Raw genomic sequence first — 11830 nt, forward strand, 5'->3', positions numbered from 1 at the left:
CATAGAAGGTTTGTATCATCAAATTTGGCACCAGACAAATCATGCAGCATATGCTCACAGTTGATTTGTTGGTGCTTCTCTCTGAACTTTTGTCTTTGCTCGCAGCATTGAAATGGGGTGTGTCAGGTTTTAAGATAGTCTTACAAAAATCTGAGATTTCAAATAATAGTTTCTGTTCTTAGCTAGACCTCAATACCACCTTTCTCCTGCTTCTATAAGCACTGTGAAATTACCCAATTTACTCCAATTTACTGATGACTTGTTGGGGGAAGCAGTTAACTTGCGTGCTATCCATCGGATATCAAACTACATTAATAGATGACATTTGAAAACAAGTCACCCTTTAGGTGGGCCAGAGCAACTCCAAGTTCCTAATAAGGTTAGGGATGTTTACAAACTGAATGATCACAATCTATATAACAGAACGGAAGACAGCACAGGGGTAATGCGTTAGTCTTGGAAGCAAGACCACGCAGAGCAACAAAGGTTTGAATCCTGGGTCCGCGCGTATAAAAATGCACTGAGGTAAGGTATTAGGCACGTTCTAAAAATACAATAAAATAAATAAAATAACTATTGATGCTGACCAGGATAGATGGCAGAGGGTCATTATTTCATGGCTCAGACGGCACTGTATCAAATTTAACACTACTGCAATTGTTCAACTCCTACGCATACCCTGTGGGAATTCGTTAGTTCGAAAACCTGAAATTTCAATCCAAGCACATGTGGCTTATCTGGTAAAACATGCCCAGACATTTCCTGTAGCCTCCAAGCTTCCCAACTGCACTTATCAGATGACTGTTGAACGAGCAGTCAGCTACAGCCTGGTTGGCCATTGATCAGGGTGTCATGGGTCACTCTTGGCGAGAGGTAATATGGTTGAAAAGAGCTTACAAAACGGTGTACATGAGCCCATTTACAGTGCTACTGTCGCACACAATGGTGTAATTAGTGTGCTAGCAACCCCCTTCCCCCATTTACAGCGATACACGAGAAACCAGATAGCGCTCAACTGGGGAGGGTAGCACACATATTAGGAATTCTGATATGTTTGATGGAGGAAAAATGTGATCCTTTGAAAATAGTAAAAGGGTGCTTAAATTAGATGAGACCAACAGGATTCAACTGCACCAGTAAGTGCTACAGCAACTGTCAAAAAATTGGCAGCAATTAACCAAGTGATTAAGTTGCATGTTCGCCCCCAGAAATCAGAACTCATCCATTTACTATGTGCTGTCTGCGTCATCGTCCCTTCCGAAGAGGGGAGTAGGTGGGGGAAGGGCCTGGAAAGGGTAGTGGAACTCACTAGAGAAGAACGGGAGCAAGCATAGAGGAAAGCAGAAATAGCACTAATATGTGTAATAAAGAACTGGTTCAAGCTCCTCTATAGGTGGAACCTAACCCCGAGCTGCATGAAAAATGCGATCCCACTAAATCTCGTCTCTGCTCGTGACAATCTGAAGAGATGTGCTTTTTTGACATCCCTGGGACCCTCTTCTTAAGAAACACTCTGCCGACCCCTCCTGCCCGGCTAACTATCGACCAATCTCCATCACTCCCTTTCTGGGCAAGCTCCTGGAGAAACTGCCCATCTCCCAGCTTAATCTCCACACTTGCAGACAAGGTTTCTAGACAAGTCCGATCCATGAAAGTCCCGTCGAAACAGGTTCACCCCTGTTCCTCCAAAACTATCAAGGACCACATTGACTCCCTGGCTCCTGCCCTGGCTGTTTTCTGCAATCACTCCTTCGCCACTGGAGTGTGCCCAGCCGCCCTGAAGCACTCCCTTGTGCACCCTCTTCTTAAGAAACCCTCTGCCGACTCCTCCTGCCTGGGCTAACTATCGGTCAATCTCCATCACTCACTTTCTGGGCAAGCTCCTGGAGAAACTGGCCATCTCCCAGCTTAATCTCCACACTGAATCTGTTGGTTGTCTTCATGACCATCAGTCTGGCTTCAGAGCTGCCAGAAGCACAGAAACTGCTCTCAAAAACATCTGTGAAGACCTGCTCTCCAATCTTGACTCCAACACCCTGTGCATCCTCATCTTGCTTGATCTCTCTTCTTCCTTTGAAACTGTCAATCATGCCATCCTGCTCAACCGTCTCCAAGATAACCTGCGTATCACTGGTCATGCTCTGGCGTGGCTGACTTCTTTCCTCTCCGACCAACCCTCCCAGATCCAACTTGGGTCCTTCCTCTCTGATATCTTTTTCTCTGCCTGTGGTGTCCCCCACGGGCCTAACCTCTCTCCCTGGCTGTTCAACCAATACATTGCACTCCTTGCCCACTGCATCGCCGCTCTTTGCCCCAACTTTCAGTGCTATGCGGATGATACCCAGCTCATTTTTAGGCTACCCTCAGCCGCCTCCTCTCCTTCCTTCATCTCAGACTGTCTGTCTGCCACCCATGAGTGGTGTAACGCCAATGACCTCTGCCTTAATGCCAGTAAGACTGAGATTCTACTCATCGCAACGCCCACTCCCTCCTTCCCTGCAGCTCTTTGGCCGGCCTCTCTTAGCCCTCTTCCTCTCCTACCTGCAAGGCTAAAAACCTCATTCATCTTCGACTCCACACTCTCTTTCTCTCCTCACATCTCCGACGTCTTTAAGAAGTCACACTACCAGCAGCACCTCCTAAAAAGTTTTCTTTCCTTTCCTTTTCTTCCCCCAGATGCTCACTAGCTCCAGAGCCCTGGTTCTCCCTAGGCTGGACTATTGTAACAGCCTCTAACCAAATCTGCCTGCCTCTACTCTCCACCCTCTGCAACTTATCCAGAACAGGACTGCAAGACTTGTCCTTGGCCTCAAGCTCAGGGATCGTATCTCTCCAGGACTGAAATCTCTTCACTGGCTCCCAGTGGCTGCGAGGATTAAGTTCAAAACCCTCTGCATTGTCCACAAGACCTTCAACTCTCTCTTCCTAAATATCTTCCTTCTCGAGCTCTTCGCTCATCCGCATCCAACTCCCCCAGGGTCAGTCGCTTCTCCAAGCAACTAGATGGTGGTAGATCTCTCTCTTCGGCAGGGGGCTCCCCCTCTGGAACAGCCTTCCTGCCTCCCTGAAACTTGAGGAGAACCATCTCTGGTTCCGGAAGCACCTCAAAACCTTCCTCTTTGCCTCTGCTTTCTCTCCCCCTCTCCCCTGCTAATTTCCTGACAGCAACAGCACTGGTTACCTGGCCACCCTTTCTGATTCTCAGGCCAGATCCCGCCAGTTGCCCACCTGCACTGCCTCCTTGGCAACCCTTGCACCTGGGGACTGTTTTCTGTATCCCTACAGTCCCCCTACCAGCACTTACGTCTGCACTTATCTTGCACTTGCCAGCAGTGGCAGTTTTTATTTATCTTATTTATTCTACTATCCCATGTACTGCACTTTCCCCTCTCCCTTCCCCATGCACTTTTCCCTTTCCCCCCTCCCCATGCACTTGCGCAATCTGAATGATACCTGGCCTAGTAGGATTGTTGTTCTGTCTTCCCTTTGTTCCCCCTCCCTTGTCTCATCACGCCTTGAAAGACTTGTGTATAGGCGCGTTATAAATGCCATATCATATCATTATTCCACGCTGAAAACTACCTGGAGGTGTTTAGTTGAAAAAAGAAAATAATCATTGGAGATCCAATCAAATTGTGATTTTGCTGGGGATTAGTAGGTGTATTCCATCCTGGAACTATTCTGTAATGCTAAACTGACTATTGCTGTGCAATGACATAAACCAGAGGTAAGAAGCATAATTGTTTGGCTGAAGAATCTTTGAACGATTTTGGCAATGGGGTCAAAACCAACAATTTACATGTTATTAAATATATGCTAGCACTAATTATCTTTTGGTAAAGATAAAACAGAGAAGCGGCCTGCCCAATACGATTGAGTGTTCGGAATGTGCTTTGCTTATAAAAGGTTTAGAAAAAAATAAGGAGTTTAGGGTCGTGGAGAACACCATTCGATGTGATTGGAAGCTCTGAGTAGAATGGCGCTGTTGTTTTCGCTATCAAGGCCTCAATAAAGCCCAAGGTGTGTAGGTCTCAGAGCCACATCTTCGGGAATAGTTCTCCTATACCTACCCTTCATCTCAAATTTCCTGGCCACACTTGGCAAAGCAACTCGATGGAGCCTAATTGATCTATTTCACCTTGCCAAAGATCAATTTCGCCAAAGATTTGCTTACCCTGGCTTCCTACCCTAAGTCCTTAGTATCAATCAGCTTTTGCAGAATGCCATTCAGGATGGCACAGTACTTTTAAAGAGTTCTGCAGATCTTCAAGCGTTTCTTTGGGAGGAAGATGTATTATTATATATTTTTTCATTCAGTGACTTATAAATGGTTATACAGAAAGACAACCTTTAGCAACATTGAAATCCAAATAGGTAATAAAAATAAAAAGCCATTCACATAGTTAATATTCAAAATAGACATTAACATATACAACACAGGTGAGTCCTCTGTCAGCACCCTATTGGTTCCTCTTCTACTCTACCTCTTCAGGAATCTTTTTAATAGTGTCAAAGATGGTAATCAGTAGTATGATTAGAGCCAATGTTACGGCTACTTTTTCACCAGCCAGAAGGATCTACCACCATTCATCAATTGTTCTCTGACCATATTTGTCAATTACTTCATTCATTAGTATTGTTTCCACCGACTCAAGTTCTTGACATAATCTACATGTTACCAATTTTTCTTTACCTTTCTTCCACCTTTTTACTTCTCTAGTTGGAAGTAGGTTTAGTCGAAAAGACAAGAATTGTTTCCTGAAGAACCAATTAGAAGAGTTGCAGGTATCTCGGTATAGTGATTAATTTCTGTGGTTCCTCAATCGTTTTCCCATAGCCTTTATACTTAGATCTTTCTTCCTGAGTAAGAATCCAATCCTGAGTAAACTGTTTCTTTTTCGATTTTATCAGAGTTTCCAATTAGGGTTTGTGTGGATTGTCCTAGGTCCATTAATATTGCCTTGCAGTTGGACTCACATTCCATCAGCGTTAGTTCCTTTCTTTCAAGCAAGGCCTTTTTCAAGACCACAAAGCCCCCCCTTTGGGTTTTCTACCATACATTTCCTGAAGAACAATAAGGTTTTCCAAATGACTGGGTCCTTAAGTGACGTCAACCCCAGTTCCATGCGGACAGCCTGTATGGGAGTAGATCTAGGTAGACTCAGGACTTTCTTCTAGAATAGACATTCGATCTTAGGCCAGTTTTCCATTTTCAAATTGAAGGACGATTCTGCACTGTAGGATAGAAATGGGGCAACTTTCAGGCGATAAAAGGAAATCACCAGAAATATTGAGAATCCACCAAATCTTTTTAACAGAATTCACCCTTGGGCAGCCAGGTTCTGGGTTTTTCTGCTAAGGGACTCCAATCTTGGGGCGTCCGTGGCACTTGTGTTCGTACAAACTCCCAGATAGGTGAGAGAGTTTACCACAAGAATTTTTATGCCCTGAAGCTGCCAGTCTAGCCTTTTTTCCCTCCACATGTCCTGCGTTCCCCCAACAGTAGGATCATTGATTTTTTAGGATTGATAATGAGACTGTTGGATATGATGTAAGATTGGAGTGCTTCCAATTGTCTTTGTAACCCAATTGGGGTTTGATCCGCCAGAACCACATCATCAGCATACAAAAGTCTTCCGATGGTGATGTTTGAAAGATTGGGGAGGAGAGCATCGGATATCTGAGAAAGCTTGATCAATGTCTGAAATAAACAAATTGAAAAGCTCGGGAGTCAGAAGGCAACCTTGCTACAAGCCTTTGTTGGTCTGAAGGGCCTTAGTCAAAAAACCCAGCGTTTTCAATCTTATTTTCAAGTTGGTATCTGTATATATATCTTGTATTGGTTCCAGCAGGTTATTGGGACATCCCCATTGATGTAATTTTTCCCATAGTTTCGGGCGTGTTATCGTGTCTAACGCCTGCACTAAGTCGACAAACGGCAAGTAGATCTTCTTGTTTTTATCTCTCTCTGTTCAAGTTTTCAGTAAATTCAAGATGAAAGTGTTTAAGGGCAGCCCTACTCCTGTCACAAAACGTGCTTGCCAAATATCTCGGTGGCCTGAAATTGATGTCCAATTGACCAAAGATCTCAGAATCAAGGAAGCAAAGATCTTTCCTGGGATGTCCAACAAAGCGATGGGACGATAGTTGGACGGATTTGTTCTGACACCTTTTTTTATAGATGGGGACGATGATCGAGGACTTGCAGGAATTCAGGATCCTTTGGGACTTAACGATGTGTTCAAACATAATGGAAAAGATGTTGGCCCATTTTGTGCTTTGTCTTGTTTCAGAATGGAGTTACTCAGACCATTCGGCCTAGGGGCCTGAGAATTTGATGATTTGTTTACAATAATAAAAACATTTTTTTAAAAAAAGAGTCCCACTTCCTAACTTTTGTCTGAGCAGAGATTACAGAATATCTCTCATGATTCTGGTGGTGAAATTTTACAAAATACGTTACCCAGGTTGTAACCGGTATGGAGGTTAATGTAAGAACCTCCTGTGGAGTATTTGATTGGTTGATTAGGGCCCACATCCCTGCCGTATTTCTTACTTTCAATTTGCTCAGCATTTCTTCTGCATCTTTTCTCTGCTGTATTTTTTTTTTTTAATACAACCTCTGCCAATTTCGATATGGTTGCCGTAACTTAGACTTTAATAAACCCACTTGAGGTGGATTTTGCTTGGTAATATCAGTGATATTCCTTTTCAACATCTTTTTTTTTTCATGGCCACCACTGGATCGCAAGCGTGGCAGTGTGTAATTCTTGGGCGGTTTTACCATCCTTTCTTTACTTCAAACTCAGAGAAAAGGTTCAAGTAGTTGAGTCTTTTCTCCTCACTAGTCTGTTCAGACTGGGTAATCACGTTTTTAAGATTTTCGGTTAAATCATTTAGATGATGAGTTGTGATTTTCAGTCCATTACGGCCCTGTGTAACTTCCAAATTTGGGGGATGAACATGAACATTTTGTTGAATGACCACAGATAGGGACATACTTAACAAATTATGATCACTGGCCGTCATACTTTCGACTCTCATTGTATCAGCGGGTGATGCCATGGTTTTCGAGATACAAATATAGTCCAAAATCTGTCCACCGTTCTTGTCATTCCCAGTGATATGCCCTGGAATATCTCCATGGGGTATTACCATTGAGAATGACAAGTTCTTTGAAATGATGGTCTGCCTCCATTGTGATCCTCTTTTTTTCCAGCAGCATCGCATTTATGGGCTCAATACTTGTACATTCACCATTTCTGTCTAGACAGGTGCAATTTAACTCCCCACATAATATAAACCAAGGGGCTCTCCAGTTGGTTTGGCATCTGTCTATCTGTTCCGCCACCTGGGTCGTTAAATTATGACTGGCCATACTAGCTGGGTTCTAGTACAGATTCTTCAGAACCAGTGTTTTATTAGTCTTATTGTGTTCCAAGGTCATTTTCCCCACCAATATTTGAATTAGAGGATTTGGTGTATAAGTATCAGGAGGCCTGACATCGGTCGACCCATTGGTCCTTTTACTGCAGGATTCAGGTAAACAGAAAAATCGCCGATCATTGGAGCAGACCTTAGCCATGTCTCTTGGAGACAAAGTCATGTTCTTTGATTTTAGACCCTCCTTAGATGAACAAGTGAGCGTGGCCTCTGGTATTCCAACTCGCCACAGTGAGGGGACTAAAGTCTGTCTACTGGACAGTCTATGACGTTTTGAATTTATCCGCCACTAGACCCATCAGCCACTTCCAGTTGTCTTCCGTTCCCTTTATCTCAGCTTTTGGAGCTTCTTTTCTCGCTTTGAAAGTATTTTTTTCCTCTCCAGTGCTTCCGTTCCAGTCCACGTTCCCTCGAGTACTTCCGTTGCTGTCCACGTTCCCTCGAGTTCATTCTCTTGTTGTAGTTGTCAGAATTCCGGCTATTTGGGTGTCTATATTTTTCTCGTTGTTTGGGGGGAGCTCTTCTTGGTGATCTTATTTTGACCATTTGCTCGATTAGATCAAACCCCAGTTGTCTCAGCCCATCAGCTTCTTCTTTCAGAAGTTGCACAATTAGCAGTGTGGTAGGGCAGAGAATTCAATTATAGCCAAGTCATCTGAGAACAAAAGTCTTAGCGATGGTACATGATGAAATAGTCTTAAAACCTTATCTCTGTTATGGATCAGTCCATCAGATGACTATCAATCTTTCTAATAATAGACCATCTTGATGATAAAAGTTGGGCGGTTTGCTAGGTTCTGATCTTTCTCTTTTATCGCTAAACCGGGTGGTCCACTTTCGCTCCATTTCCTGGCCAATTCTCGTTGATGGTCTTGTTAGTTTGAGTGGGGAAGTTACGTACTGTTTACCGTGGTCCCGCACAGATGTTTTTTCAACTATGTACGAAATCTTGGGCAGCACCTGCTCATTTTCAAGTTGCTTATTGGGGCTATCTTGAGGTTTTTCCACTACCTGTTTAGGAAGATTGATGGTTTCTCTTGTTAGTGTTCTACATATCTTAACTTCCCCTTCCTCATTCTGAGATAGGCCCTCTGCTTGCCATGTTACACAGGTTTTTTTTTTATGAACACCCACTGCTGTTGCAGGGTGTTTACTAGGAAGGGATGAAGGGTTTGTTATATTGAGTGTGACCGGTCCAGACGGTTTGGTGTTCCATTTTGGTTTTTGGATTATGAGCGGAAATTCTTCTTCCTGGTCATTCTCTGCTTCTCGATAGTCCTGATCGTCAGTCTCTTGGGACTGATCATTGTTTCCACTTTGATCTGAAATGGAATATGTTTGAATATCCATTAGATCAATTGAGGATTTCTCATCGAGCTCTTCTTCTACCGCTTCAACCTCCAGTTTCATGTAGGTTAGGATTTTTCCAGTTTTGATGACAGTGGCCATTTCAGGTGTAGGATTTTTCATTCCTCCTGAATTGATTGGAGTTACTTTAGTTGGTATCGTGAGGTTTTTTAATAAATTGTTGCATGCCATTAGCTCTTTGTTTAATGAGTTGTTTCTCATTTTTGGCCTTCTTTGAAGATTGCAGCTTGTCTCCTACCAATGATAGGTTGAACTTTTTTGTTTTCGCACAGTTTTGACGATAGTAGCTTCTTTATCCTTGGCCAGCCTTTGAGAGGTCTTCGATTATTGAATATGGGACATATGTGAGTTTGGCATTTCTGTATGTTGTCTTCATCCTCGTATTGTTGGTCCTCTGACTGTAGTACAGTCAACTTTTTAGATGAATTTTCCTTTAATGGTTCCTCTGTGATAATTCTGATATCCGGTTCAGCCCTTTTAAAATGGTCTGTTGGGTTTTTCACCATAACTGGGCAAGGGTTCTCATCAGGTACCCTAGCCGAGATGTCAAAGCTAGATGACCCTGTGCCGGCTTTGACTGCTATTAAGGCGTCAGAGTTTGCACTTCTGCCTACCATGATGTCTGGGGCTCCGGTTTAGGAGTTGTTAATTTTCTCCAGTGATGTTGACTGGTTTCTGAAGTCCTGTATGTCGGACAGTCTTGATTTTCTACGGCTCTCCTTTACAGTAATCAGGGGGTCAAGTATGGTATGCATCAAAGTGGCTACGTTCACAGTGCTGTTGTCTAGATCTTTCTGAATGGCAGCTACAAACCCTCCACGAAAACCATTTTCGAATGGAGCATGGCCAGCATGGTTGTCTGGTCTTTAAGCTGGTCCCCTATCTGCTCGTAAAGCTTCCTGAATGGGGCCAGAATATATTTAAGAGTTGTTCCGATTGTAAAGTTCATTTCTCCACCCGTGTCTCCTTGATCTTGGTTTATCGTGTTGGTTCCTTTATCTCCAGCTTCTATGAAGGCACCCATACTCGCTCCGATGACCACGTTCACCGAGAATGGGGAGTGGGGGGGGGGGGCGAGCCGGATACTCACCTCAACCTCTGCATTCTCCCGGGATCTTGCATCAAAGCTCACAGTCTCGATCTCCGTCTCCATGGCCACACCAACGGTCAAAGATGTAGAGTGGAACTGTAGGTGTGTCGAGGTGAAGTTGATCCCAATCTATTGGGTGGGCTCTGACACACCCTTCACTCGCCCTTATTCAATGATACACACAGAGGGATGTATCAAGCCATCAGAGCTGCTCCGCAGCGGCCAAACACTCAGCCAAACACTCTGCCACACTCCGCCTTCAAAGATGAAAAGAATAGAGAGACTCAGCAACTTGCTTTCTCCAACGTCCTGCACGGCCAACATTCGGCCAAACATCTGCCGAAGATGTATTATGTGCTCACGTCTATGTAGAGCTGCGTGGAAATGTCATAGCGGCTAATGTATTGTTGAGATAGAGGGATGATCTGGAAGGCTTGAGGTGTACTAATAAACTGCAGCTCAACTAACCTGTGTCACCGCTCATTCTTTCATACGCGCAAACTATGGACAATGTAACTGTGGAATCCATATATTTTACCTTCATCTACAATCCATATATACAAACATTTTGTGACTCTTGTTCTAGTTAGAGATTACTCACGATTTTTTAATAGAAAACAATGAAAAGTTCTTGTGTAACGGGGAACTCTGACTGTGTTACACTTGGCGTTTGCCATGCCGCCCGCATCGGCACCCACATCAAGCCACCTTGGCCTCCCATGCATGTAGGGCTGATGGGAAGCCCTTATTAACACAAAACGAAACTCAGAAAGGTTGTAGCATTACGAAAAGGGCTGCAACACTCTCATGCTCGATGTTTCACTCAGAGGAAGCTGCCGTGGAAACTAGCTGCTTCAAATTACATTTCCCAGAAAACCTGAGTCACATCTGTAGTTTAAGTATCCCAGTTGGAGCCTTGGTTTCCTGCGGTCCTGCCCCTTTGTTGTTTAAAGCAGTGTTGTGCTTCTGAGACTCTGCTTCTGTTTAGAGTTATAGCCGGCATATTAGAAGTTACGTCTTCATTTGCTGCATTCTACAAACTTCCTTACCTGCTGTGTACCGACCTACCTTTGTTTCACGGACTTCTCTGGATAACGTTTTTGGTCATTCTGCCGCCCGCCTGTGCACCGGAACTTTTCCTGCTTTCACAGACTTATTTGGAAAGCGTTTTTGGTCATTTCTGCCGCCCACCTGTGCATCGGAACCTTGCCTACTTTCACAAACTCCTGCTAATGTTTTGAACTTCAACGCCCGCCTGTGTTCCAATTTGCCTCTTTACTCAAGTACTACCTTACCTTTACTTTTCTTGTTTATTCTGCTTCTTTAACCCCTATTGCCTTCCTGGCAGCGGGGTCTGACCCAAAACTCCTCTCCCAGTGACTTTGGTATGACATTTTGGTTATTATTCTGACTTTTGCCTTCACTGCCATTTTTGTGATTTGGAATTGACTAGTGCACACGAGGACCCACCATCCCGAAACCAGTGCGATCCTCGTGCCGTCTGGGTATAGCATCCCTACTAACTATTCCCTTTTGTTATTTTATACCTGATGTTGTGTTCAGTACTGCCCATCAACTGCTCCACTTACAAATCCACTGGTAAGATCTAGCTCCTATAATTTTCACACCTCATATTTCTTGTTTGCCTAGACTATAGTTAATCTCCTTTTCTGTTCTTAGGTCTTTCCACTCTGAATTAAGGGAATCTGCTCAGGTATTCCAAATCTTTAGAGAAGGTCTAGGAAAAGGGGTTTGTTTTGTCTTCACGAATACTCACCTCATGTCCTTTCTTTGCAGCTGGGTCAGTGGTGGTGTGTTCTCCCCGCTCTTTTGTGTGATCAGTCCCTTTGTCTGGTACCACACACACACACCCCCCCCCCCTTTTTCTATCTCACTTATACTATCTCGATAGTTCACAATAGTATATAT

Source organism: Ambystoma mexicanum, chromosome 12, assembly GCF_040938575.1.
Source record: "Ambystoma mexicanum isolate Mex_15411 chromosome 12, UKY_AmexF1_1, whole genome shotgun sequence".
Classification (NCBI taxonomy): domain Eukaryota; kingdom Metazoa; phylum Chordata; class Amphibia; order Caudata; family Ambystomatidae; genus Ambystoma; species Ambystoma mexicanum.